This window comes from Hyla sarda, unplaced genomic scaffold (genome assembly GCF_029499605.1).
Source record: "Hyla sarda isolate aHylSar1 unplaced genomic scaffold, aHylSar1.hap1 scaffold_1838, whole genome shotgun sequence".
Lineage (NCBI taxonomy): Eukaryota > Metazoa > Chordata > Amphibia > Anura > Hylidae > Hyla > Hyla sarda.
In genome coordinates, this window is record NW_026608486.1 from 1 (window position 1) to 25,131 (window position 25,131).

Below are 25,131 nucleotides of genomic sequence, written 5' to 3' on the forward strand. Positions count from 1 at the left end.
AGAAGCAGCAGAACAGCAGCAGCACCACCTTTTGTTTTTTGGCTGCAGCAGCAGCAAGGCCCACAGGGCTGGCTAGCTGGCTAGCCAGCAAGCAGGTAGCAATGAAAGTAGGAATCTTTCTTTTTAACCCTGTAAGGGGGTGGTGCACTGTACCCGAAGATACTGCCATATCGGGTCAATGCATAGGGCGACGGAAGCAAGCTTCGAAATCGGCCCCCGTTCTCAAAAATCCATTTAATATATGGTCCCCAGATAGGGGACGTATCAGATATTAAACTGATAAGAACAGATACTACACTTGATCTTAGCCAAAAGGCCGAGAAGCGATAACCGTGAAAGGGGCGGGCCCAACAAGGTCCCCTTCATGGGCACTATCACTGCTTGCTGTCAGGGAGGCTGCCAGACAATTTTCCATGCACACTCTGGGCTGGGGGGCAGTCAACCACCAGTACACACAGCAGAACCTAAACCCATACCATTATTGCTAAGCAGCAAGACAGGGGCCCATTGCACTCCCACGGGGCCTTTTTAAATGCAATCCATAACCCGGATTTGCCAGGAACCCTTCTTACTCCTCCTACTTGCATGTGACACTGGGCTTAGGATCTGCATAGGAAACACACACACAAGCACACACCTACCTTTGTTGCCTGCAGATGCCTCCTTGGCTGTCCCCAAACGGTATCAAACCAACACCCACGGGAAGCTGTAAGCATAGAGGACATGCCTGCACCCCATTGGACTTACCTGTGTGGGTTAAATCCGGGTTATTTGACAACCTATGGCGGTGATGGTTCTGCTCAGGCAGAGCAGTGCTGATGCTCCTCATAAAGCTGTCGCTGCTGTGAAGGTTCTAGGTGACATCACAAATCCCTATGGTTACATACACAACAAAGCTGGGTTGTTGTTGTTTACACTCTGCAAGGCCTGTGGAAGTGAGTGACATCATAGCACTGTAGTTCTGAGGGTTCTAGATGGATGCAACAATCTCCTGTTGCTTCTATGAAGGCCATAATAGACGACATCACCAAACAGCTCCATAGTCACATACACAGCAAAGGAGAGATGTTGTTTACACCTAGTGATGTCAGTGGTATTGAGTGACATCACAGCACAGTGCTAAGGCTCCTGGGCCTGGACACAGCAGCGGCTGCAATATCTCAACGGAGAATACGTTTATATATATGTGTGTGTGTGCGCGTATATATATATATATATATATATATATATATATATATATATATATTTCTCCGCCGAAATCACTTTTAAACCCATTTCCACCTTTTTTTCCCTTCTCTTCCTCTTACTTTTTTTTCACGTTTTTTTACGTTTTTCTCCTTTTCGCCTCTTTTCTGGGCGTATTATTCTTCTTTTTCTTCTTTTTTTTCGTCTAATGCATACCCCATCAGTGCAGCAATGCTTATTCAATACCGCCAGCAGATGGAGACACTGGGGGATAATTTTCTAAGGATTTATACTGATTTTTCCTGTCTGAATTTGTCGCACAGAAAGTTGCAGGCCAAATATGTGTGACATTTCTGCGACTTTAGCTTCTAGAGCATTTTTACAACATTATACATAGGTGCTGAATACATAAAAAGCGACTGTTCAGCGACAGACAAGTCGCATCGGCTGAAAGTAGGCCAGAATGTCAGTCCATGTTGGAGCAGGTTTAGATACAGTCTAAAGTATAGATCTCAAAGTCTGTGCACAGAATTTAGCAAGGGCCTCGCACCTTCTGATGCATCAGGTAGGTGCACAATAGCATAGCCTAACCCTCTGTACTTTGGTCTATATTGATGCGGGACATAGACAGCCAGCTGATGACCAATCCATTAGTGCAATGGATGGCTGGAAGCATTTGTCTTTGCCTTTGCAATACCACAGAAGCAATGCATGGTCAATGTACAGCAATGACACACCTGTGTGAACAGCCAGGAGACCCCCCCCCCCCATGTTATGTTACATAGTTACATAGTTAGTACGGTCGAAAAAAGACATATGTCCATCACGTTCAACCAGGGAATTAAGGGGTAGGGGTGTGGCGCGATATTGGGGAAGGGATGAGATTTTATATTTCTTCATAAGCATTAATCTTATTTTGTCAATTAGGAACATTCAGCACCCACCCGCTATCAAGGCAGCTGCCTATCATGTCATGCCCTACCTGCACAGGTGTGCTGGCTACTCAAATGATCCAATTAAGGAGGCCATTTAGTCAGCAGCAGCAGAAGTCCTGTGCCTGGACGCTCCAACAGGGGCCAGACACAAGCAGAAGCAGAAGCAGCAGAAGCAGCAGCAGCACCACCTTTTGTTTTTTGGCTGCAGCAGCAGCAAGGCCCACAGGGCTGGCTAGCTGGCTAGCCAGCAAGCAGGTAGCAATGAAAGTAGGAATCTTTCTTTTTAACCCTGTAAGGGGGTGGTGCACTGTACCCGAAGATACTGCCATATCGGGTCAATGCATAGGGCGACGGAAGCAAGCTTCGAAATCGGCCCCCGTTCTCAAAAATCCATTTAATATATGGTCCCCAGATAGGGGACGTATCAGATATTAAACTGATAAGAACAGATACTACACTTGATCTTAGCCAAAAGGCCGAGAAGCGATAACCGTGAAAGGGGCGGGCCCAACAAGGTCCCCTTCATGGGCACTATCACTGCTTGCTGTCAGGGAGGCTGCCAGACAATTTTCCATGCACACTCTGGGCTGGGGGGCAGTCAACCACCAGTACACACAGCAGAACCTAAACCCATACCATTATTGCTAAGCAGCAAGACAGGGGCCCATTGCACTCCCACGGGGCCTTTTTAAATGCAATCCATAACCCGGATTTGCCAGGAACCCTTCTTACTCCTCCTACTTGCATGTGACACTGGGCTTAGGATCTGCATAGGAAACACACACACAAGCACACACCTACCTTTGTTGCCTGCAGATGCCTCCTTGGCTGTCCCCAAACGGTATCAAACCAACACCCACGGGAAGCTGTAAGCATAGAGGACATGCCTGCACCCCATTGGACTTACCTGTGTGGGTTAAATCCGGGTTATTTGACAACCTATGGCGGTGATGGTTCTGCTCAGGCAGAGCAGTGCTGATGCTCCTCATAAAGCTGTCGCTGCTGTGAAGGTTCTAGGTGACATCACAAATCCCTATGGTTACATACACAACAAAGCTGGGTTGTTGTTGTTTACACTCTGCAAGGCCTGTGGAAGTGAGTGACATCATAGCACTGTAGTTCTGAGGGTTCTAGATGGATGCAACAATCTCCTGTTGCTTCTATGAAGGCCATAATAGACGACATCACCAAACAGCTCCATAGTCACATACACAGCAAAGGAGAGATGTTGTTTACACCTAGTGATGTCAGTGGTATTGAGTGACATCACAGCACAGTGCTAAGGCTCCTGGGCCTGGACACAGCAGCGGCTGCAATATCTCAACGGAGAATACGTTTATATATATGTGTGTGTGTGCGCGTATATATATATATATATATATATATATATATATATATATATATATATTTCTCCGCCGAAATCACTTTTAAACCCATTTCCACCTTTTTTTCCCTTCTCTTCCTCTTACTTTTTTTTCACGTTTTTTTACGTTTTTCTCCTTTTCGCCTCTTTTCTGGGCGTATTATTCTTCTTTTTCTTCTTTTTTTTCGTCTAATGCATACCCCATCAGTGCAGCAATGCTTATTCAATACCGCCAGCAGATGGAGACACTGGGGGATAATTTTCTAAGGATTTATACTGATTTTTCCTGTCTGAATTTGTCGCACAGAAAGTTGCAGGCCAAATATGTGTGACATTTCTGCGACTTTAGCTTCTAGAGCATTTTTACAACATTATACATAGGTGCTGAATACATAAAAAGCGACTGTTCAGCGACAGACAAGTCGCATCGGCTGAAAGTAGGCCAGAATGTCAGTCCATGTTGGAGCAGGTTTAGATACAGTCTAAAGTATAGATCTCAAAGTCTGTGCACAGAATTTAGCAAGGGCCTCGCACCTTCTGATGCATCAGGTAGGTGCACAATAGCATAGCCTAACCCTCTGTACTTTGGTCTATATTGATGCGGGACATAGACAGCCAGCTGATGACCAATCCATTAGTGCAATGGATGGCTGGAAGCATTTGTCTTTGCCTTTGCAATACCACAGAAGCAATGCATGGTCAATGTACAGCAATGACACACCTGTGTGAACAGCCAGGAGACCCCCCCCCCCCATGTTATGTTACATAGTTACATAGTTAGTACGGTCGAAAAAAAGACATATGTCCATCACGTTCAACCAGGGAATTAAGGGGTAGGGGTGTGGCGCGATATTGGGGAAGGGATGAGATTTTATATTTCTTCATAAGCATTAATCTTATTTTGTCAATTAGGAACATTCAGCACCCACCCGCTATCAAGGCAGCTGCCTATCATGTCATGCCCTACCTGCACAGGTGTGCTGGCTACTCAAATGATCCAATTAAGGAGGCCATTTAGTCAGCAGCAGCAGAAGTCCTGTGCCTGGACGCTCCAACAGGGGCCAGACACAAGCAGAAGCAGAAGCAGCAGAAGCAGCAGCAGCACCACCTTTTGTTTTTTGGCTGCAGCAGCAGCAAGGCCCACAGGGCTGGCTAGCTGGCTAGCCAGCAAGCAGGTAGCAATGAAAGTAGGAATCTTTCTTTTTAACCCTGTAAGGGGGTGGTGCACTGTACCCGAAGATACTGCCATATCGGGTCAATGCATAGGGCGACGGAAGCAAGCTTCGAAATCGGCCCCCGTTCTCAAAAATCCATTTAATATATGGTCCCCAGATAGGGGACGTATCAGATATTAAACTGATAAGAACAGATACTACACTTGATCTTAGCCAAAAGGCCGAGAAGCGATAACCGTGAAAGGGGGCGGGCCCAACAAGGTCCCCTTCATGGGCACTATCACTGCTTGCTGTCAGGGAGGCTGCCAGACAATTTTCCATGCACACTCTGGGCTGGGGGGCAGTCAACCACCAGTACACACAGCAGAACCTAAACCCATACCATTATTGCTAAGCAGCAAGACAGGGGCCCATTGCACTCCCACGGGGCCTTTTTAAATGCAATCCATAACCCGGATTTGCCAGGAACCCTTCTTACTCCTCCTACTTGCATGTGACACTGGGCTTAGGATCTGCATAGGAAACACACACACAAGCACACACCTACCTTTGTTGCCTGCAGATGCCTCCTTGGCTGTCCCCAAACGGTATCAAACCAACACCCCACGGGAAGCTGTAAGCATAGAGGACATGCCTGCACCCCCATTGGACTTACCTGTGTGGGTTAAATCCGGGTTATTTGACAACCTATGGCGGTGATGGTTCTGCTCAGGCAGAGCAGTGCTGATGCTCCTCATAAAGCTGTCGCTGCTGTGAAGGTTCTAGGTGACATCACAAATCCCTATGGTTACATACACAACAAAGCTGGGTTGTTGTTGTTTACACTCTGCAAGGCCTGTGGAAGTGAGTGACATCATAGCACTGTAGTTCTGAGGGTTCTAGATGGATGCAACAATCTCCTGTTGCTTCTATGAAGGCCATAATAGACGACATCACCAAACAGCTCCATAGTCACATACACAGCAAAGGAGAGATGTTGTTTACACCTAGTGATGTCAGTGGTATTGAGTGACATCACAGCACAGTGCTAAGGCTCCTGGGCCTGGACACAGCAGCGGCTGCAATATCTCAACGGAGAATACGTTTATATATATGTGTGTGTGTGCGCGTATATATATATATATATATATATATATTATATATATATATATATATATATTTCTCCGCCGAAATCACTTTTAAACCCATTTCCACCTTTTTTTCCCTTCTCTTCCTCTTACTTTTTTTTCACGTTTTTTTACGTTTTTTCTCCTTTTCGCCTCTTTTCTGGGCGTATTATTCTTCTTTTTCTTCTTTTTTTTCGTCTAATGCATACCCCATCAGTGCAGCAATGCTTATTCAATACCGCCAGCAGATGGAGACACTGGGGGATAATTTTCTAAGGATTTATACTGATTTTTCCTGTCTGAATTTGTCGCACAGAAAGTTGCAGGCCAAATATGTGTGACATTTCTGCGACTTTAGCTTCTAGAGCATTTTTACAACATTATACATAGGTGCTGAATACATAAAAAGCGACTGTTCAGCGACAGACAAGTCGCATCGGCTGAAAGTAGGCCAGAATGTCAGTCCATGTTGGAGCAGGTTTAGATACAGTCTAAAGTATAGATCTCAAAGTCTGTGCACAGAATTTAGCAAGGGCCTCGCACCTTCTGATGCATCAGGTAGGTGCACAATAGCATAGCCTAACCCTCTGTACTTTGGTCTATATTGATGCGGGACATAGACAGCCAGCTGATGACCAATCCATTAGTGCAATGGATGGCTGGAAGCATTTGTCTTTGCCTTTGCAATACCACAGAAGCAATGCATGGTCAATGTACAGCAATGACACACCTGTGTGAACAGCCAGGAGACCCCCCCCCCCCATGTTATGTTACATAGTTACATAGTTAGTACGGTCGAAAAAAGACATATGTCCATCACGTTCAACCAGGGAATTAAGGGGTAGGGGTGTGGCGCGATATTGGGGAAGGGATGAGATTTTATATTTCTTCATAAGCATTAATCTTATTTTGTCAATTAGGAACATTCAGCACCCACCCGCTATCAAGGCAGCTGCCTATCATGTCATGCCCTACCTGCACAGGTGTGCTGGCTACTCAAATGATCCAATTAAGGAGGCCATTTAGTCAGCAGCAGCAGAAGTCCTGTGCCTGGACGCTCCAACAGGGGCCAGACACAAGCAGAAGCAGAAGCAGCAGAAGCAGCAGCAGCACCACCTTTTGTTTTTTGGCTGCAGCAGCAGCAAGGCCCACAGGGCTGGCTAGCTGGCTAGCCAGCAAGCAGGTAGCAATGAAAGTAGGAATCTTTCTTTTTAACCCTGTAAGGGGGTGGGTGCACTGTACCCGAAGATACTGCCATATCGGGTCAATGCATAGGGCGACGGAAGCAAGCTTCGAAATCGGCCCCCGTTCTCTAAAAATCCATTTAATATATGGTCCCCAGATAGGGGACGTATCAGATATTAAACTGATAAGAACAGATACTACACTTGATCTTAGCCAAAAGGCCGAGAAGCGATAACCGTGAAAGGGGCGGGCCCAACAAGGTCCCCTTCATGGGCACTATCACTGCTTGCTGTCAGGGAGGCTGCCAGACAATTTTCCATGCACACTCTGGGCTGGGGGGCAGTCAACCACCAGTACACACAGCAGAACCTAAACCCATACCATTATTGCTAAGCAGCAAGACAGGGGCCCATTGCACTCCCACGGGGCCTTTTTAAATGCAATCCATAACCCGGATTTGCCAGGAACCCTTCTTACTCCTCCTACTTGCATGTGACACTGGGCTTAGGATCTGCATAGGAAACACACACACAAGCACACACCTACCTTTGTTGCCTGCAGATGCCTCCTTGGCTGTCCCCAAACGGTATCAAACCAACACCCACGGGAAGCTGTAAGCATAGAGGACATGCCTGCACCCCATTGGACTTACCTGTGTGGGTTAAATCCGGGTTATTTGACAACCTATGGCGGTGATGGTTCTGCTCAGGCAGAGCAGTGCTGATGCTCCTCATAAAGCTGTCGCTGCTGTGAAGGTTCTAGGTGACATCACAAATCCCTATGGTTACATACACAACAAAGCTGGGTTGTTGTTGTTTACACTCTGCAAGGCCTGTGGAAGTGAGTGACATCATAGCACTGTAGTTCTGAGGGTTCTAGATGGATGCAACAATCTCCTGTTGCTTCTATGAAGGCCATAATAGACGACATCACCAAACAGCTCCATAGTCACATACACAGCAAAGGAGAGATGTTGTTTACACCTAGTGATGTCAGTGGTATTGAGTGACATCACAGCACAGTGCTAAGGCTCCTGGGCCTGGACACAGCAGCGGCTGCAATATCTCAACGGAGAATACGTTTATATATATGTGTGTGTGTGCGCGTATATATATATATATATATATATATATATATATATATATATATATATATTTCTCCGCCGAAATCACTTTTAAACCCATTTCCACCTTTTTTTCCCTTCTCTTCCTCTTACTTTTTTTTCACGTTTTTTTACGTTTTTCTCCTTTTCGCCTCTTTTCTGGGCGTATTATTCTTCTTTTTCTTCTTTTTTTTCGTCTAATGCATACCCCATCAGTGCAGCAATGCTTATTCAATACCGCCAGCAGATGGAGACACTGGGGGATAATTTTCTAAGGATTTATACTGATTTTTCCTGTCTGAATTTGTCGCACAGAAAGTTGCAGGCCAAATATGTGTGACATTTCTGCGACTTTAGCTTCTAGAGCATTTTTACAACATTATACATAGGTGCTGAATACATAAAAAGCGACTGTTCAGCGACAGACAAGTCGCATCGGCTGAAAGTAGGCCAGAATGTCAGTCCATGTTGGAGCAGGTTTAGATACAGTCTAAAGTATAGATCTCAAAGTCTGTGCACAGAATTTAGCAAGGGCCTCGCACCTTCTGATGCATCAGGTAGGTGCACAATAGCATAGCCTAACCCTCTGTACTTTGGTCTATATTGATGCGGGACATAGACAGCCAGCTGATGACCAATCCATTAGTGCAATGGATGGCTGGAAGCATTTGTCTTTGCCTTTGCAATACCACAGAAGCAATGCATGGTCAATGTACAGCAATGACACACCTGTGTGAACAGCCAGGAGACCCCCCCCCCCCATGTTATGTTACATAGTTACATAGTTAGTACGGTCGAAAAAAGACATATGTCCATCACGTTCAACCAGGGAATTAAGGGGTAGGGGTGTGGCGCGATATTGGGGAAGGGATGAGATTTTATATTTCTTCATAAGCATTAATCTTATTTTGTCAATTAGGAACATTCAGCACCCACCCGCTATCAAGGCAGCTGCCTATCATGTCATGCCCTACCTGCACAGGTGTGCTGGCTACTCAAATGATCCAATTAAGGAGGCCATTTAGTCAGCAGCAGCAGAAGTCCTGTGCCTGGACGCTCCAACAGGGGCCAGACACAAGCAGAAGCAGAAGCAGCAGAAGCAGCAGCAGCACCACCTTTTGTTTTTTGGCTGCAGCAGCAGCAAGGCCCACAGGGCTGGCTAGCTGGCTAGCCAGCAAGCAGGTAGCAATGAAAGTAGGAATCTTTCTTTTTAACCCTGTAAGGGGGTGGTGCACTGTACCCGAAGATACTGCCATATCGGGTCAATGCATAGGGCGACGGAAGCAAGCTTCGAAATCGGCCCCCGTTCTCAAAAATCCATTTAATATATGGTCCCCAGATAGGGGACGTATCAGATATTAAACTGATAAGAACAGATACTACACTTGATCTTAGCCAAAAGGCCGAGAAGCGATAACCGTGAAAGGGGCGGGCCCAACAAGGTCCCCTTCATGGGCACTATCACTGCTTGCTGTCAGGGAGGCTGCCAGACAATTTTCCATGCACACTCTGGGCTGGGGGGCAGTCAACCACCAGTACACACAGCAGAACCTAAACCCATACCATTATTGCTAAGCAGCAAGACAGGGGCCCATTGCACTCCCACGGGGCCTTTTTAAATGCAATCCATAACCCGGATTTGCCAGGAACCCTTCTTACTCCTCCTACTTGCATGTGACACTGGGCTTAGGATCTGCATAGGAAACACACACACAAGCACACACCTACCTTTGTTGCCTGCAGATGCCTCCTTGGCTGTCCCCAAACGGTATCAAACCAACACCCACGGGAAGCTGTAAGCATAGAGGACATGCCTGCACCCCATTGGACTTACCTGTGTGGGTTAAATCCGGGTTATTTGACAACCTATGGCGGTGATGGTTCTGCTCAGGCAGAGCAGTGCTGATGCTCCTCATAAAGCTGTCGCTGCTGTGAAGGTTCTAGGTGACATCACAAATCCCTATGGTTACATACACAACAAAGCTGGGTTGTTGTTGTTTACACTCTGCAAGGCCTGTGGAAGTGAGTGACATCATAGCACTGTAGTTCTGAGGGTTCTAGATGGATGCAACAATCTCCTGTTGCTTCTATGAAGGCCATAATAGACGACATCACCAAACAGCTCCATAGTCACATACACAGCAAAGGAGAGATGTTGTTTACACCTAGTGATGTCAGTGGTATTGAGTGACATCACAGCACAGTGCTAAGGCTCCTGGGCCTGGACACAGCAGCGGCTGCAATATCTCAACGGAGAATACGTTTATATATATGTGTGTGTGTGCGCGTATATATATATATATATATATATATATATATATATATATATATATATTTCTCCGCCGAAATCACTTTTAAACCCATTTCCACCTTTTTTTCCCTTCTCTTCCTCTTACTTTTTTTTCACGTTTTTTTACGTTTTTCTCCTTTTCGCCTCTTTTCTGGGCGTATTATTCTTCTTTTTCTTCTTTTTTTTCGTCTAATGCATACCCCATCAGTGCAGCAATGCTTATTCAATACCGCCAGCAGATGGAGACACTGGGGGATAATTTTCTAAGGATTTATACTGATTTTTCCTGTCTGAATTTGTCGCACAGAAAGTTGCAGGCCAAATATGTGTGACATTTCTGCGACTTTAGCTTCTAGAGCATTTTTACAACATTATACATAGGTGCTGAATACATAAAAAGCGACTGTTCAGCGACAGACAAGTCGCATCGGCTGAAAGTAGGCCAGAATGTCAGTCCATGTTGGAGCAGGTTTAGATACAGTCTAAAGTATAGATCTCAAAGTCTGTGCACAGAATTTAGCAAGGGCCTCGCACCTTCTGATGCATCAGGTAGGTGCACAATAGCATAGCCTAACCCTCTGTACTTTGGTCTATATTGATGCGGGACATAGACAGCCAGCTGATGACCAATCCATTAGTGCAATGGATGGCTGGAAGCATTTGTCTTTGCCTTTGCAATACCACAGAAGCAATGCATGGTCAATGTACAGCAATGACACACCTGTGTGAACAGCCAGGAGACCCCCCCCCCCCATGTTATGTTACATAGTTACATAGTTAGTACGGTCGAAAAAAGACATATGTCCATCACGTTCAACCAGGGAATTAAGGGGTAGGGGTGTGGCGCGATATTGGGGAAGGGATGAGATTTTATATTTCTTCATAAGCATTAATCTTATTTTGTCAATTAGGAACATTCAGCACCCACCCGCTATCAAGGCAGCTGCCTATCATGTCATGCCCTACCTGCACAGGTGTGCTGGCTACTCAAATGATCCAATTAAGGAGGCCATTTAGTCAGCAGCAGCAGAAGTCCTGTGCCTGGACGCTCCAACAGGGGCCAGACACAAGCAGAAGCAGAAGCAGCAGAAGCAGCAGCAGCACCACCTTTTGTTTTTTGGCTGCAGCAGCAGCAAGGCCCACAGGGCTGGCTAGCTGGCTAGCCAGCAAGCAGGTAGCAATGAAAGTAGGAATCTTTCTTTTTAACCCTGTAAGGGGGTGGTGCACTGTACCCGAAGATACTGCCATATCGGGTCAATGCATAGGGCGACGGAAGCAAGCTTCGAAATCGGCCCCCGTTCTCAAAAATCCATTTAATATATGGTCCCCAGATAGGGGACGTATCAGATATTAAACTGATAAGAACAGATACTACACTTGATCTTAGCCAAAAGGCCGAGAAGCGATAACCGTGAAAGGGGCGGGCCCAACAAGGTCCCCTTCATGGGCACTATCACTGCTTGCTGTCAGGGAGGCTGCCAGACAATTTTCCATGCACACTCTGGGCTGGGGGGCAGTCAACCACCAGTACACACAGCAGAACCTAAACCCATACCATTATTGCTAAGCAGCAAGACAGGGGCCCATTGCACTCCCACGGGGCCTTTTTAAATGCAATCCATAACCCGGATTTGCCAGGAACCCTTCTTACTCCTCCTACTTGCATGTGACACTGGGCTTAGGATCTGCATAGGAAACACACACACAAGCACACACCTACCTTTGTTGCCTGCAGATGCCTCCTTGGCTGTCCCCAAACGGTATCAAACCAACACCCACGGGAAGCTGTAAGCATAGAGGACATGCCTGCACCCCATTGGACTTACCTGTGTGGGTTAAATCCGGGTTATTTGACAACCTATGGCGGTGATGGTTCTGCTCAGGCAGAGCAGTGCTGATGCTCCTCATAAAGCTGTCGCTGCTGTGAAGGTTCTAGGTGACATCACAAATCCCTATGGTTACATACACAACAAAGCTGGGTTGTTGTTGTTTACACTCTGCAAGGCCTGTGGAAGTGAGTGACATCATAGCACTGTAGTTCTGAGGGTTCTAGATGGATGCAACAATCTCCTGTTGCTTCTATGAAGGCCATAATAGACGACATCACCAAACAGCTCCATAGTCACATACACAGCAAAGGAGAGATGTTGTTTACACCTAGTGATGTCAGTGGTATTGAGTGACATCACAGCACAGTGCTAAGGCTCCTGGGCCTGGACACAGCAGCGGCTGCAATATCTCAACGGAGAATACGTTTATATATATGTGTGTGTGTGCGCGTATATATATATATATATATATATATATTTATATATATATATATATATATTTCTCCGCCGAAATCACTTTTAAACCCATTTCCACCTTTTTTTCCCTTCTCTTCCTCTTACTTTTTTTTCACGTTTTTTTACGTTTTTCTCCTTTTCGCCTCTTTTCTGGGCGTATTATTCTTCTTTTTCTTCTTTTTTTTCGTCTAATGCATACCCCATCAGTGCAGCAATGCTTATTCAATACCGCCAGCAGATGGAGACACTGGGGGATAATTTTCTAAGGATTTATACTGATTTTTCCTGTCTGAATTTGTCGCACAGAAAGTTGCAGGCCAAATATGTGTGACATTTCTGCGACTTTAGCTTCTAGAGCATTTTTACAACATTATACATAGGTGCTGAATACATAAAAAGCGACTGTTCAGCGACAGACAAGTCGCATCGGCTGAAAGTAGGCCAGAATGTCAGTCCATGTTGGAGCAGGTTTAGATACAGTCTAAAGTATAGATCTCAAAGTCTGTGCACAGAATTTAGCAAGGGCCTCGCACCTTCTGATGCATCAGGTAGGTGCACAATAGCATAGCCTAACCCTCTGTACTTTGGTCTATATTGATGCGGGACATAGACAGCCAGCTGATGACCAATCCATTAGTGCAATGGATGGCTGGAAGCATTTGTCTTTGCCTTTGCAATACCACAGAAGCAATGCATGGTCAATGTACAGCAATGACACACCTGTGTGAACAGCCAGGAGACCCCCCCCCCCCCATGTTATGTTACATAGTTACATAGTTAGTACGGTCGAAAAAAGACATATGTCCATCACGTTCAACCAGGGAATTAAGGGGTAGGGGTGTGGCGCGATATTGGGGAAGGGATGAGATTTTATATTTCTTCATAAGCATTAATCTTATTTTGTCAATTAGGAACATTCAGCACCCACCCGCTATCAAGGCAGCTGCCTATCATGTCATGCCCTACCTGCACAGGTGTGCTGGCTACTCAAATGATCCAATTAAGGAGGCCATTTAGTCAGCAGCAGCAGAAGTCCTGTGCCTGGACGCTCCAACAGGGGCCAGACACAAGCAGAAGCAGAAGCAGCAGAAGCAGCAGCAGCACCACCTTTTGTTTTTTGGCTGCAGCAGCAGCAAGGCCCACAGGGCTGGCTAGCTGGCTAGCCAGCAAGCAGGTAGCAATGAAAGTAGGAATCTTTCTTTTTAACCCTGTAAGGGGGTGGTGCACTGTACCCGAAGATACTGCCATATCGGGTCAATGCATAGGGCGACGGAAGCAAGCTTCGAAATCGGCCCCCGTTCTCAAAAATCCATTTAATATATGGTCCCCAGATAGGGGACGTATCAGATATTAAACTGATAAGAACAGATACTACACTTGATCTTAGCCAAAAGGCCGAGAAGCGATAACCGTGAAAGGGGCGGGCCCAACAAGGTCCCCTTCATGGGCACTATCACTGCTTGCTGTCAGGGAGGCTGCCAGACAATTTTCCATGCACACTCTGGGCTGGGGGGCAGTCAACCACCAGTACACACAGCAGAACCTAAACCCATACCATTATTGCTAAGCAGCAAGACAGGGGCCCATTGCACTCCCACGGGGCCTTTTTAAATGCAATCCATAACCCGGATTTGCCAGGAACCCTTCTTACTCCTCCTACTTGCATGTGACACTGGGCTTAGGATCTGCATAGGAAACACACACACAAGCACACACCTACCTTTGTTGCCTGCAGATGCCTCCTTGGCTGTCCCCAAACGGTATCAAACCAACACCCACGGGAAGCTGTAAGCATAGAGGACATGCCTGCACCCCATTGGACTTACCTGTGTGGGTTAAATCCGGGTTATTTGACAACCTATGGCGGTGATGGTTCTGCTCAGGCAGAGCAGTGCTGATGCTCCTCATAAAGCTGTCGCTGCTGTGAAGGTTCTAGGTGACATCACAAATCCCTATGGTTACATACACAACAAAGCTGGGTTGTTGTTGTTTACACTCTGCAAGGCCTGTGGAAGTGAGTGACATCATAGCACTGTAGTTCTGAGGGTTCTAGATGGATGCAACAATCTCCTGTTGCTTCTATGAAGGCCATAATAGACGACATCACCAAACAGCTCCATAGTCACATACACAGCAAAGGAGAGATGTTGTTTACACCTAGTGATGTCAGTGGTATTGAGTGACATCACAGCACAGTGCTAAGGCTCCTGGGCCTGGACACAGCAGCGGCTGCAATATCTCAACGGAGAATACGTTTATATATATGTGTGTGTGTGCGCGTATATATATATATATATATATATATATATATATATATATATATATTTCTCCGCCGAAATCACTTTTAAACCCATTTCCACCTTTTTTTCCCTTCTCTTCCTCTTACTTTTTTTTCACGTTTTTTTACGTTTTTCTCCTTTTCGCCTCTTTTCTGGGCGTATTATTCTTCTTTTTCTTCTTTTTTTTCGTCTAATGCATACCCCATCAGTGCAGCAATGCTTATTCAATACCGCCAGCAGATGGAGACACTGGGGGATAATTTTCTAAGGATTTATACTGATTTTTCCTGTCTGAATTTGTCGCACAGAAAGTTGCAGGCCAAATATGTGTGACATTTCTGCGACTTTAGCTTCTAGAGCATTTTTACAACATTATACATAGGTGCTGAATACATAAAAAGCGACTGTTCAGCGACAGACAAGTCGCATCGGCTGAAAGTAGGCCAGAATGTCAGTCCATGTTGGAGCAGGTTTAGATACAGTCTAAAGTATAGATCTCAAAGTCTGTGCACAGAATTTAGCAAGGGCCTCGCACCTTCTGATGCATCAGGTAGGTGCACAATAGCATAGCCTAACCCTCTGTACTTTGGTCTATATTGATGCGGGACATAGACAGCCAGCTGATGACCAATCCATTAGTGCAATGGATGGCTGGAAGCATTTGTCTTTGCCTTTGCAATACCACAGAAGCAATGCATGGTCAATGTACAGCAATGACACACCTGTGTGAACAGCCAGGAGACCCCCCCCCCCCATGTTATGTTACATAGTTACATAGTTAGTACGGTCGAAAAAAGACATATGTCCATCACGTTCAACCAGGGAATTAAGGGGTAGGGGTGTGGCGCGATATTGGGGAAGGGATGAGATTTTATATTTCTTCATAAGCATTAATCTTATTTTGTCAATTAGGAACATTCAGCACCCACCCGCTATCAAGGCAGCTGCCTGTCATGCCCTACCTGCACAGGTGTGCTGGCTACTCAAATGATCCAATTAAGGAGGCCATTTAGTCAGCAGCAGCAGAAGTCCTGTGCCTGGACGCTCCAACAGGGGCCAGACACAAGCAGAAGCAGAAGCAGCAGAAGCAGCAGCAGCACCACCTTTTGTTTTTTGGCTGCAGCAGCAGCAAGGCCCACAGGGCTGGCTAGCTGGCTAGCCAGCAAGCAGGTAGCAATGAAAGTAGGAATCTTTCTTTTTAACCCTGTAAGGGGGTGGTGCACTGTACCCGAAGATACTGCCATATCGGGTCAATGCATAGGGCGACGGAAGCAAGCTTCGAAATCGGCCCCCGTTCTCAAAAATCCATTTAATATATGGTCCCCAGATAGGGGACGTATCAGATATTAAACTGATAAGAACAGATACTACACTTGATCTTAGCCAAAAGGCCGAGAAGCGATAACCGTGAAAGGGGCGGGCCCAACAAGGTCCCCTTCATGGGCACTATCACTGCTTGCTGTCAGGGAGGCTGCCAGACAATTTTCCATGCACACTCTGGGCTGGGGGGCAGTCAACCACCAGTACACACAGCAGAACCTAAACCCATACCATTATTGCTAAGCAGCAAGACAGGGGCCCATTGCACTCCCACGGGGCCTTTTTAAATGCAATCCATAACCCGGATTTGCCAGGAACCCTTCTTACTCCTCCTACTTGCATGTGACACTGGGCTTAGGATCTGCATAGGAAACACACACACAAGCACACACCTACCTTTGTTGCCTGCAGATGCCTCCTTGGCTGTCCCCAAACGGTATCAAACCAACACCCACGGGAAGCTGTAAGCATAGAGGACATGCCTGCACCCCATTGGACTTACCTGTGTGGGTTAAATCCGGGTTATTTGACAACCTATGGCGGTGATGGTTCTGCTCAGGCAGAGCAGTGCTGATGCTCCTCATAAAGCTGTCGCTGCTGTGAAGGTTCTAGGTGACATCACAAATCCCTATGGTTACATACACAACAAAGCTGGGTTGTTGTTGTTTACACTCTGCAAGGCCTGTGGAAGTGAGTGACATCATAGCACTGTAGTTCTGAGGGTTCTAGATGGATGCAACAATCTCCTGTTGCTTCTATGAAGGCCATAATAGACGACATCACCAAACAGCTCCATAGTCACATACACAGCAAAGGAGAGATGTTGTTTACACCTAGTGATGTCAGTGGTATTGAGTGACATCACAGCACAGTGCTAAGGCTCCTGGGCCTGGACACAGCAGCGGCTGCAATATCTCAACGGAGAATACGTTTATATATATGTGTGTGTGTGCGCGTATATATATATATATATATATATATATATATATATATATATATATATTTCTCCGCCGAAATCACTTTTAAACCCATTTCCACCTTTTTTTCCCTTCTCTTCCTCTTACTTTTTTTTCACGTTTTTTTACGTTTTTCTCCTTTTCGCCTCTTTTCTGGGCGTATTATTCTTCTTTTTCTTCTTTTTTTTCGTCTAATGCATACCCCATCAGTGCAGCAATGCTTATTCAATACCGCCAGCAGATGGAGACACTGGGGGATAATTTTCTAAGGATTTATACTGATTTTTCCTGTCTGAATTTGTCGCACAGAAAGTTGCAGGCCAAATATGTGTGACATTTCTGCGACTTTAGCTTCTAGAGCATTTTTACAACATTATACATAGGTGCTGAATACATAAAAAGCGACTGTTCAGCGACAGACAAGTCGCATCGGCTGAAAGTAGGCCAGAATGTCAGTCCATGTTGGAGCAGGTTTAGATACAGTCTAAAGTATAGATCTCAAAGTCTGTGCACAGAATTTAGCAAGGGCCTCGCACCTTCTGATGCATCAGGTAGGTGCACAATAGCATAGCCTAACCCTCTGTACTTTGGTCTATATTGATGCGGGACATAGACAGCCAGCTGATGACCAATCCATTAGTGCAATGGATGGCTGGAAGCATTTGTCTTTGCCTTTGCAATACCACAGAAGCAATGCATGGTCAATGTACAGCAATGACACACCTGTGTGAACAGCCAGGAGACCCCCCCCCCCATGTTATGTTACATAGTTACATAGTTAGTACGGTCGAAAAAAGACATATGTCCATCACGTTCAACCAGGGAATTAAGGGGTAGGGGTGTGGCGCGATATTGGGGAAGGGATGAGATTTTATATTTCTTCATAAGCATTAATCTTATTTTGTCAATTAGGAACATTCAGCACCCACCCGCTATCAAGGCAGCTGCCTATCATGTCATGCCCTACCTGCACAGGTGTGCTGGCTACTCAAATGATCCAATTAAGGAGGCCATTTAGTCAGCAGCAGCAGAAGTCCTGTGCCTGGACGCTCCAACAGGGGCCAGACACAAGCAGAAGCAGAAGCAGCAGAAGCAGCAGCAGCACCACCTTTTGTTTTTTGGCTGCAGCAGCAGCAAGGCCCACAGGGCTGGCTAGCTGGCTAGCCAGCAAGCAGGTAGCAATGAAAGTAGGAATCTTTCTTTTTAACCCTGTAAGGGGGTGGTGCACTGTACCCGAAGATACTGCCATATCGGGTCAATGCATAGGGCGACGGAAGCAAGCTTCGAAATCGGCCCCCGTTCTCAAAAATCCATTTAATATATGGTCCCCAGATAGGGGACGTATCAGATATTAAACTGATAAGAACAGATACTACACTTGATCTTAGCCAAAAGGCCGAGAAGCGATAACCGTGAAAGGGGCGGGCCCAACAAGGTCCCCTTCATGGGCACTATCACTGCTTGCTGTCAGGGAGGCTGCCAGACAATTTTCCATGCACACTCTGGGCTGGGGGGCAGTCAACCACCAGTACACACAGCAGAACCTAAACCCATACCATTATTGCTAAGCAGCAAGACAGGGGCCCATTGCACTCCCACGGGGCCTTTTTAAATGCAATCCATAACCCGGATTTGCCAGGAACCCTTCTTACTCCTCCTACTTGCATGTGACACTGGGCTTAGGATCTGCATAGGAAACACACACACAAGCACACACCTACCTTTGTTGCCTGCAGATGCCTCCTTGGCTGTCCCCAAACGGTATCAAACCAACACCCACGGGAAGCTGTAAGCATAGAGGACATGCCTGCACCCCATTGGACTTACCTGTGTGGGTTAAATCCGGGTTATTTGACAACCTATGGCGGTGATGGTTCTGCTCAGGCAGAGCAGTGCTGATGCTCCTCATAAAGCTGTCGCTGCTGTGAAGGTTCTAGGTGACATCACAAATCCCTATGGTTACATACACAACAAAGCTGGGTTGTTGTTGTTTACACTCTGCAAGGCCTGTGGAAGTGAGTGACATCATAGCACTGTAGTTCTGAGGGTTCTAGATGGATGCAACAATCTCCTGTTGCTTCTATGAAGGCCATAATAGACGACATCACCAAACAGCTCCATAGTCACATACACAGCAAAGGAGAGATGTTGTTTACACCTAGTGATGTCAGTGGTATTGAGTGACATCACAGCACAGTGCTAAGGCTCCTGGGCCTGGACACAGCAGCGGCTGCAATATCTCAACGGAGAATACGTTTATATATATGTGTGTGTGTGCGCGTATATATATATATATATATATATATATATATATATATATATTTCTCCGCCGAAATCACTTTTAAACCCATTTCCACCTTTTTTTCCCTTCTCTTCCTCTTACTTTTTTTTCACGTTTTTTTACGTTTTTCTCCTTTTCGCCTCTTTTCTGGGCGTATTATTCTTCTTTTTCTTCTTTTTTTTCGTCTAATGCATACCCCATCAGTGCAGCAATGCTTATTCAATACCGCCAGCAGATGGAGACACTGGGGGATAATTTTCTAAGGATTTATACTGATTTTTCCTGTCTGAATTTGTCGCACAGAAAGTTGCAGGCCAAATATGTGTGACATTTCTGCGACTTTAGCTTCTAGAGCATTTTTACAACATTATACATAGGTGCTGAATACATAAAAAGCGACTGTTCAGCGACAGACAAGTCGCATCGGCTGAAAGTAGGCCAGAATGTCAGTCCATGTTGGAGCAGGTTTAGATACAGTCTAAAGTATAGATCTCAAAGTCTGTGCACAGAATTTAGCAAGGGCCTCGCACCTTCTGATGCATCAGGTAGGTGCACAATAGCATAGCCTAACCCTCTGTACTTTGGTCTATATTGATGCGGGACATAGACAGCCAGCTGATGACCAATCCATTAGTGCAATGGATGGCTGGAAGCATTTGTCTTTGCCTTTGCAATACCACAGAAGCAATGCATGGTCAATGTACAGCAATGACACACCTGTGTGAACAGCCAGGAGACCCCCCCCCCCCATGTTATGTTACATAGTTACATAGTTAGTACGGTCGAAAAAAGACATATGTCCATCACGTTCAACCAGGGAATTAAGGGGTAGGGGTGTGGCGCGATATTGGGGAAGGGATGAGATTTTATATTTCTTCATAAGCATTAATCTTATTTTGTCAATTAGGAACATTCAGCACCCACCCGCTATCAAGGCAGCTGCCTATCATGTCATGCCCTACCTGCACAGGTGTGCTGGCTACTCAAATGATCCAATTAAGGAGGCCATTTAGTCAGCAGCAGCAGAAGTCCTGTGCCTGGACGCTCCAACAGGGGCCAGACACAAGCAGAAGCAGAAGCAGCAGAAGCAGCAGCAGCACCACCTTTTGTTTTTTGGCTGCAGCAGCAGCAAGGCCCACAGGGCTGGCTAGCTGGCTAGCCAGCAAGCAGGTAGCAATGAAAGTAGGAATCTTTCTTTTTAACCCTGTAAGGGGGTGGTGCACTGTACCCGAAGATACTGCCATATCGGGTCAATGCATAGGGCGACGGAAGCAAGCTTCGAAATCGGCCCCCGTTCTCAAAAATCCATTTAATATATGGTCCCCAGATAGGGGACGTATCAGATATTAAACTGATAAGAACAGATACTACACTTGATCTTAGCCAAAAGGCCGAGAAGCGATAACCGTGAAAGGGGCGGGCCCAACAAGGTCCCCTTCATGGGCACTATCACTGCTTGCTGTCAGGGAGGCTGCCAGACAATTTTCCATGCACACTCTGGGCTGGGGGGCAGTCAACCACCAGTACACACAGCAGAACCTAAACCCATACCATTATTGCTAAGCAGCAAGACAGGGGCCCATTGCACTCCCACGGGGCCTTTTTAAATGCAATCCATAACCCGGATTTGCCAGGAACCCTTCTTACTCCTCCTACTTGCATGTGACACTGGGCTTAGGATCTGCATAGGAAACACACACACAAGCACACACCTACCTTTGTTGCCTGCAGATGCCTCCTTGGCTGTCCCCAAACGGTATCAAACCAACACCCACGGGAAGCTGTAAGCATAGAGGACATGCCTGCACCCCATTGGACTTACCTGTGTGGGTTAAATCCGGGTTATTTGACAACCTATGGCGGTGATGGTTCTGCTCAGGCAGAGCAGTGCTGATGCTCCTCATAAAGCTGTCGCTGCTGTGAAGGTTCTAGGTGACATCACAAATCCCTATGGTTACATACACAACAAAGCTGGGTTGTTGTTGTTTACACTCTGCAAGGCCTGTGGAAGTGAGTGACATCATAGCACTGTAGTTCTGAGGGTTCTAGATGGATGCAACAATCTCCTGTTGCTTCTATGAAGGCCATAATAGACGACATCACCAAACAGCTCCATAGTCACATACACAGCAAAGGAGAGATGTTGTTTACACCTAGTGATGTCAGTGGTATTGAGTGACATCACAGCACAGTGCTAAGGCTCCTGGGCCTGGACACAGCAGCGGCTGCAATATCTCAACGGAGAATACGTTTATATATATGTGTGTGTGTGCGCGTATATATATATATATATATATATATATATATATATATATATATATATTTCTCCGCCGAAATCACTTTTAAACCCATTTCCACCTTTTTTTCCCTTCTCTTCCTCTTACTTTTTTTTCACGTTTTTTTACGTTTTTCTCCTTTTCGCCTCTTTTCTGGGCGTATTATTCTTCTTTTTCTTCTTTTTTTTCGTCTAATGCATACCCCATCAGTGCAGCAATGCTTATTCAATACCGCCAGCAGATGGAGACACTGGGGGATAATTTTCTAAGGATTTATACTGATTTTTCCTGTCTGAATTTGTCGCACAGAAAGTTGCAGGCCAAATATGTGTGACATTTCTGCGACTTTAGCTTCTAGAGCATTTTTACAACATTATACATAGGTGCTGAATACATAAAAAGCGACTGTTCAGCGACAGACAAGTCGCATCGGCTGAAAGTAGGCCAGAATGTCAGTCCATGTTGGAGCAGGTTTAGATACAGTCTAAAGTATAGATCTCAAAGTCTGTGCACAGAATTTAGCAAGGGCCTCGCACCTTCTGATGCATCAGGTAGGTGCACAATAGCATAGCCTAACCCTCTGTACTTTGGTCTATATTGATGCGGGACATAGACAGCCAGCTGATGACCAATCCATTAGTGCAATGGATGGCTGGAAGCATTTGTCTTTGCCTTTGCAATACCACAGAAGCAATGCATGGTCAATGTACAGCAATGACACACCTGTGTGAACAGCCAGGAGACCCCCCCCCCCATGTTATGTTACATAGTTACATAGTTAGTACGGTCGAAAAAAGACATATGTCCATCACGTTCAACCAGGGAATTAAGGGGTAGGGGTGTGGCGCGATATTGGGGAAGGGATGAGATTTTATATTTCTTCATAAGCATTAATCTTATTTTGTCAATTAGGAACATTCAGCACCCACCCGCTATCAAGGCAGCTGCCTATCATGTCATGCCCTACCTGCACAGGTGTGCTGGCTACTCAAATGATCCAATTAAGGAGGCCATTTAGTCAGCAGCAGCAGAAGTCCTGTGCCTGGACGCTCCAACAGGGGCCAGACACAAGCAGAAGCAGAAGCAGCAGAAGCAGCAGAAGCAGCAGCAGCACCACCTTTTGTTTTTTGGCTGCAGCAGCAGCAAGGCCCACAGGGCTGGCTAGCTGGCTAGCCAGCAAGCAGGTAGCAATGAAAGTAGGAATCTTTCTTTTTAACCCTGTAAGGGGGTGGTGCACTGTACCCGAAGATACTGCCATATCGGGTCAATGCATAGGGCGACGGAAGCAAGCTTCGAAATCGGCCCCCGTTCTCAAAAATCCATTTAATATATGGTCCCCAGATAGGGGACGTATCAGATATTAAACTGATAAGAACAGATACTACACTTGATCTTAGCCAAAAGGCCGAGAAGCGATAACCGTGAAAGGGGCGGGCCCAACAAGGTCCCCTTCATGGGCACTATCACTGCTTGCTGTCAGGGAGGCTGCCAGACAATTTTCCATGCACACTCTGGGCTGGGGGGCAGTCAACCACCAGTACACACAGCAGAACCTAAACCCATACCATTATTGCTAAGCAGCAAGACAGGGGCCCATTGCACTCCCACGGGGCCTTTTTAAATGCAATCCATAACCCGGATTTGCCAGGAACCCTTCTTACTCCTCCTACTTGCATGTGACACTGGGCTTAGGATCTGCATAGGAAACACACACACAAGCACACACCTACCTTTGTTGCCTGCAGATGCCTCCTTGGCTGTCCCCAAACGGTATCAAACCAACACCCACGGGAAGCTGTAAGCATAGAGGACATGCCTGCACCCCATTGGACTTACCTGTGTGGGTTAAATCCGGGTTATTTGACAACCTATGGCGGTGATGGTTCTGCTCAGGCAGAGCAGTGCTGATGCTCCTCATAAAGCTGTCGCTGCTGTGAAGGTTCTAGGTGACATCACAAATCCCTATGGTTACATACACAACAAAGCTGGGTTGTTGTTGTTTACACTCTGCAAGGCCTGTGGAAGTGAGTGACATCATAGCACTGTAGTTCTGAGGGTTCTAGATGGATGCAACAATCTCCTGTTGCTTCTATGAAGGCCATAATAGACGACATCACCAAACAGCTCCATAGTCACATACACAGCAAAGGAGAGATGTTGTTTACACCTAGTGATGTCAGTGGTATTGAGTGACATCACAGCACAGTGCTAAGGCTCCTGGGCCTGGACACAGCAGCGGCTGCAATATCTCAACGGAGAATACGTTTATATATATGTGTGTGTGTGCGCGTATATATATATATATATATATATATATATATATATATATATATATATTTCTCCGCCGAAATCACTTTTAAACCCATTTCCACCTTTTTTTCCCTTCTCTTCCTCTTACTTTTTTTTCACGTTTTTTTACGTTTTTCTCCTTTTCGCCTCTTTTCTGGGCGTATTATTCTTCTTTTTCTTCTTTTTTTTCGTCTAATGCATACCCCATCAGTGCAGCAATGCTTATTCAATACCGCCAGCAGATGGAGACACTGGGGGATAATTTTCTAAGGATTTATACTGATTTTTCCTGTCTGAATTTGTCGCACAGAAAGTTGCAGGCCAAATATGTGTGACATTTCTGCGACTTTAGCTTCTAGAGCATTTTTACAACATTATACATAGGTGCTGAATACATAAAAAGCGACTGTTCAGCGACAGACAAGTCGCATCGGCTGAAAGTAGGCCAGAATGTCAGTCCATGTTGGAGCAGGTTTAGATACAGTCTAAAGTATAGATCTCAAAGTCTGTGCACAGAATTTAGCAAGGGCCTCGCACCTTCTGATGCATCAGGTAGGTGCACAATAGCATAGCCTAACCCTCTGTACTTTGGTCTATATTGATGCGGGACATAGACAGCCAGCTGATGACCAATCCATTAGTGCAATGGATGGCTGGAAGCATTTGTCTTTGCCTTTGCAATACCACAGAAGCAATGCATGGTCAATGTACAGCAATGACACACCTGTGTGAACAGCCAGGAGACCCCCCCCCCCCATGTTATGTTACATAGTTACATAGTTAGTACGGTCGAAAAAAGACATATGTCCATCACGTTCAACCAGGGAATTAAGGGGTAGGGGTGTGGCGCGATATTGGGGAAGGGATGAGATTTTATATTTCTTCATAAGCATTAATCTTATTTTGTCAATTAGGAACATTCAGCACCCACCCGCTATCAAGGCAGCTGCCTATCATGTCATGCCCTACCTGCACAGGTGTGCTGGCTACTCAAATGATCCAATTAAGGAGGCCATTTAGTCAGCAGCAGCAGAAGTCCTGTGCCTGGACGCTCCAACAGGGGCCAGACACAAGCAGAAGCAGAAGCAGCAGAAGCAGCAGCAG

The 25,131-nt window shown here is 46.0% G+C and overlaps 11 non-coding genes across 11 annotated transcripts; all 11 read right to left on the minus strand.

Annotated features, from left to right (window-relative positions):
* Positions 1 to 137: 137 nt before the first annotated feature.
* On the minus strand, positions 138 to 328 carry LOC130314585 (U2 spliceosomal RNA). Its single transcript, XR_008862242.1, has one exon. It is a non-coding gene; the product is annotated as a U2 spliceosomal RNA (small nuclear RNA).
* Positions 329 to 2,417: 2,089 nt separating this feature from the next.
* On the minus strand, positions 2,418 to 2,608 carry LOC130314597 (U2 spliceosomal RNA). Its single transcript, XR_008862253.1, has one exon. It is a non-coding gene; the product is annotated as a U2 spliceosomal RNA (small nuclear RNA).
* A 2,092-nt stretch (positions 2,609 to 4,700) lies between these two features.
* Positions 4,701 to 4,891, minus strand: LOC130314609 (U2 spliceosomal RNA). The gene has a single exon (XR_008862263.1). It is a non-coding gene; the product is annotated as a U2 spliceosomal RNA (small nuclear RNA).
* A 2,099-nt stretch (positions 4,892 to 6,990) lies between these two features.
* Positions 6,991 to 7,182, minus strand: LOC130314606 (U2 spliceosomal RNA). The gene has a single exon (XR_008862261.1). It is a non-coding gene; the product is annotated as a U2 spliceosomal RNA (small nuclear RNA).
* A 2,093-nt stretch (positions 7,183 to 9,275) lies between these two features.
* LOC130314612 (U2 spliceosomal RNA) lies at positions 9,276 to 9,466 on the minus strand. The gene has a single exon (XR_008862264.1). It is a non-coding gene; the product is annotated as a U2 spliceosomal RNA (small nuclear RNA).
* A 2,091-nt stretch (positions 9,467 to 11,557) lies between these two features.
* On the minus strand, positions 11,558 to 11,748 carry LOC130314613 (U2 spliceosomal RNA). Its single transcript, XR_008862265.1, has one exon. It is a non-coding gene; the product is annotated as a U2 spliceosomal RNA (small nuclear RNA).
* A 2,094-nt stretch (positions 11,749 to 13,842) lies between these two features.
* Positions 13,843 to 14,033, minus strand: LOC130314586 (U2 spliceosomal RNA). The gene has a single exon (XR_008862243.1). It is a non-coding gene; the product is annotated as a U2 spliceosomal RNA (small nuclear RNA).
* A 2,084-nt stretch (positions 14,034 to 16,117) lies between these two features.
* On the minus strand, positions 16,118 to 16,308 carry LOC130314587 (U2 spliceosomal RNA). The gene has a single exon (XR_008862244.1). It is a non-coding gene; the product is annotated as a U2 spliceosomal RNA (small nuclear RNA).
* A 2,090-nt stretch (positions 16,309 to 18,398) lies between these two features.
* LOC130314588 (U2 spliceosomal RNA) lies at positions 18,399 to 18,589 on the minus strand. The gene has a single exon (XR_008862245.1). It is a non-coding gene; the product is annotated as a U2 spliceosomal RNA (small nuclear RNA).
* Positions 18,590 to 20,674: 2,085 nt separating this feature from the next.
* LOC130314590 (U2 spliceosomal RNA) lies at positions 20,675 to 20,865 on the minus strand. The gene has a single exon (XR_008862246.1). It is a non-coding gene; the product is annotated as a U2 spliceosomal RNA (small nuclear RNA).
* A 2,099-nt stretch (positions 20,866 to 22,964) lies between these two features.
* On the minus strand, positions 22,965 to 23,155 carry LOC130314591 (U2 spliceosomal RNA). The gene has a single exon (XR_008862247.1). It is a non-coding gene; the product is annotated as a U2 spliceosomal RNA (small nuclear RNA).
* Between the last annotated feature and the right edge of the window lie 1,976 nt (positions 23,156 to 25,131).